Here is a 4150-nt window from a genome sequence, read left to right as displayed (position 1 = left end):
CTTGTATTCTAACATATTTGGATTTTGAGGAATTTTTAAATGTTTTTGATTCATTTCCTGATAGAAACACATTATACTAGAAAGAAAACAGACTTGAAAGTTAGTTCTATTACCTACTACTTTGTGTCTTTGACAAATGACTTAACCCTTCTATGCCTGGTGCATTAGTTTTATTGGTATAGTGGTTGGCCCACTTCCAAACTCCCTTTTCTATTTACAAGAAAGTTTTTACTGCATGAGTCTTGGTGTCAGCCAATTTGTGCTACAAAAATTAAAGGATAATGATATTTGCTCTCCTCCATACTTCTGGAAGGTAGGGCTCAGGACAACATCTAACCAGGCTGTTCTTTGTGTTTCCTGCCACTCAGCCTCCAATGGCACCTGTTCATTTTCAGAGCCTGGTTCTCCAGCCTTCTTCACATATTTCCAATAAGTTCTTTTCCTGACTAAGAGAGCCAAGGTTCATTTCTGTTGCTTGATACCAAGAACCAGGGATAAGATTTTCATTTAATGTTTCAGGTGAGGTTTTGTTGATGACTTAAAATGATAAAGTAGGTAAAGTTCATAATGCACAGAATCTAGAACACCATGGATTCATTATCAAGAGAGGATCATTAAGGTGGCAGAGAGCCCCAGAATACATTAATAATAATATCTCCAATTCTTCTCACTAGATTAAATAGAAGGGTAAGTTACTTGTCAAAGACATAAAGTAGTAGCAGACAAAACTGAGTTTCAAGCCTGTTCTCTGTTCTCAATAGATTCTGAATAGTGGGGCTCAAAATAGCACTTCATTTGTAGCTGTACCTAATAATAATGCTGAGACTTGGTGAAGCTGCTTTAGAGCATGTGACTTTGGCTCTCAGTACTAAAGGAGTGTGTCATATCTTTGAAGAACAAAATCAGTTTTTGAAAGCTTTCAACATTCTGGTTGACAGTAGGGTATGAAGACATAATCACTCCACTCAGATGAGAGACAGAGAGAACCATGTGTACTTATAACAGGTATTTATATCACAGTGAAGACATCCATTAATAAATGTGTATAAATTTCTCTCTCTTTCTGAACTAAGTTTTTACACCTCAAGCCTAGAGAGTTGAATTACTTACTAATCACTCATACACCATTGTTCATAGCACAATATCATTATCAGTTTAAGCAAGACCCCTCTTCTGTTTCATTTTAATGTAAATCTCACCTTTGTTCTTAAACACCACTTCCATTTGCTTCCTTACCTAGGCATGCACTCTGAGGCATTAAATACATGTCCTAACATATTTATGTATCCTAGTTGATGGCAGTAGGTGTTGTTGGGTGCATGTTTACATGTACATATACTGTTGAGCTATAAATCTTTTATGTTTCTTACTATGTTGATTCAACTCTGTTTCAAAGGTCAACTTGGCTGTTTGTGCCTCTGGAGCTTCTTTTAACTATTCTGTAATATCCCATTATATGCATCTACCACATTCTATTTAGCCATATTTCTGTGAGTGACCACCAAGCTGTTTCCTACACCTACCATCACAAACATCATGAAGACAAATATTTTTGTATCTATCCTCCTATATGGTCCTGTTCAAGAGTTTCTCTGACATATACCCCAGAAGGTTAATTATTGGTCTACAGGGCATACTCGTATTTTATTTCTTTAATACTTCTTTCCAGAATAGCTGTAATGATTTACACTTCTACCACCAGGTCATGAGAGTTTCTGTCTATTCACATCTTTATTTTTTCTTTTTATTGTTTATGCTGTTACAGTTGTTCCCACATTTTCTTCCTTTCCCCACCTCCACCCAAGTCCACTCTCTCCCCTACCCAAGTCAATCTCCATATTGTTGTCCATGTCCATGGGTTGTGCATAAATATTCTTCTGTTAATCCCTTTACCATCTTTCATCCTGTTCATCACCTCCCCTTGTCCAGCAGCTGTCAGTCTATTTTATGTGTCAAACTTTTGTTACTGTTTTGTTGGTTAGTTTATTGGGTTCATTAGATTCCACATATAAGTGAGGTCATGTGGTATTTTTCTTTCACTGACTGGCTTAATTCACTGAGCATAATACTCTCCAGGTCCATCCATGCTGTTGCAAAATGTAAGAACTTCTTCTCTTTAACTGCTGTGTAGTATTCCACTGTGCAAATGTACCACAGCTTTTTTTATCCACACATCTACTGATGGACACTTAGGCTGTTTCCAGATCTTAGCTATCATAAATAATGCTGCTATAAACATGGGCATATACATGAAAAAATAATAAAACTAGACCACCAACTTAAACCATACACAAAAATAGTCTCTATCCACATCTTGTACAATATTTGTTATTATCCATGTTCTAATTTTTTTCATTCAAATGGGAATGAAGTGGTATCTCATGAATATTAAATATGCATTTTTCTAATTATTACTGAGTTTAAGTATTTGTTCGTGTACATGTCAGCTAGCTATTTCTCCTTTGTAAAGTATCTCTTCATATCTACTTTTTATTTTTCTATCTGCTTTTCTAACATTTACCTTTGATTTGGAGGAGACACCTGTTTATTCTAGATATTAGTTCCTTATTGTTTTCACAATGGAAAAATATTCTTCTAGTATGCTATTTATTAGATCTGTCTACAGTAGAATACACTGATGAGAAATGATTAATTTTCATGTAATCAAAAGCATACATTATTTTAGCTATGGAGTGTGGTTTTGGGGTCTTGCTTACGAATTGTTTTTAGAATACCTAGGTGATATAGAGTCTCTATTACATTTTCCTTCTATTAGCTTTGTAATTTTACCTTTCACACTTAAGTCATTAAATGCAGCTAGATTCTACCTTTAAGATGTGCAATAAGGTAGAAGTAGAGAAATGCAGATTAATTTTGTACATATAATGATCTGCTTTTCTCAACCTCATTTACTAAATAAGCCATCCTTCTCCCTTGTTTTTGTGGGACCATCTTTGTCAAATAGCAATACTCAAATATACATGGAACCATTTATGAGCTACCTCTTCTGTCCCATTAGATTACTTGTCTATTCCTGAACTACTATCATACTGTTTTTATTTCTGTGACTTTGTGCAGTACCTTAATGGGTAAACCTTTCCACTTTGCTCTTTATTTTCAAACTTAACTTTTTGTGAAACTTAATGCCTGTATCTTTGCCATAATTTTTATTTATTATTGAAAAACTTAGAATTTTGTTTTTATATAAATTTATATATTTCATCTGAGATATAATATTTATGTGCAAATAGATGTCTATGATGTTGAATTGAATTTTAGATATTTGTTTTACATGGTTATTTCAGTTTTTCACTCCGTATTTTTTATTTATATTGCATATTCTTTTTTTAATAGAATGGTCTTGCAAAAGATTTATTAGTCTTATTCATCCTTTCAAAGAATGCTTTATTAAAAGCTTTATAATTTTTCTTCCAAGCACTGCTCTATCTCTGTTACACTTAATTTGCCATGTACTGCTTTGTTATCTGATTCTAAATATTTCATTATTTCTCTCATGATTTCTTCTTTAACTCAGAGTTCTACATTACTATATTTTCTCCTGTTTGTTTAGTTTCTAGTTTTCAAACTTGTAGAATTTTAGTAATAATTTTTGTCATTTAAGTAATTTTATTGAACTGTAGTTATAGAATATAATCAGTATAATGTTAATTCTTTGATATCATTGATAAGTCTCTTGTGACTTTGTTCAGAGTCTGTTCTTTTGCTTGTTCCACATGTGCATAAAAACCAACAAAAAATTTATTAATTGTTATATAGATCTATTACTTCAAAATTAATGCATTATTCAAATATTTTCTGATTTTGCTTGTATTTCATCTGATTACTTACCAATTTCTAGGAGGAGGAAATTATTTTGTTAAAATCTTAACTATTGTTATTGGTTTATTTCTTTCTCCTAGTAGTTATGACTTATGCATTTTAAGGATATGTGATGATTTTATGTGTTCTTATCCTTTGTACTGTTATTTAATGACTTTGTTTTTCATGATTTTTTAATCTTGAATTTTACTTTGACACAAAATTGCTACACATATTTTTGTAATGTCTTTTTCAATCTATTTATTCCAATGTTCTCTAAACCTTTGTTTTAAGTATAGATTATCTTGCTGGTCTCTTATTTTTTTCTGTC

The sequence above is a fragment of the Furipterus horrens genome, unplaced genomic scaffold, assembly GCF_987537825.1.
Source record: "Furipterus horrens unplaced genomic scaffold, mFurHor1.1.pri manual_scaffold_4, whole genome shotgun sequence".
Lineage (NCBI taxonomy): Eukaryota > Metazoa > Chordata > Mammalia > Chiroptera > Furipteridae > Furipterus > Furipterus horrens.
The sequence above is the reverse complement of the archived record's forward strand: the minus strand, read 5'-3'. Positions refer to the sequence as shown.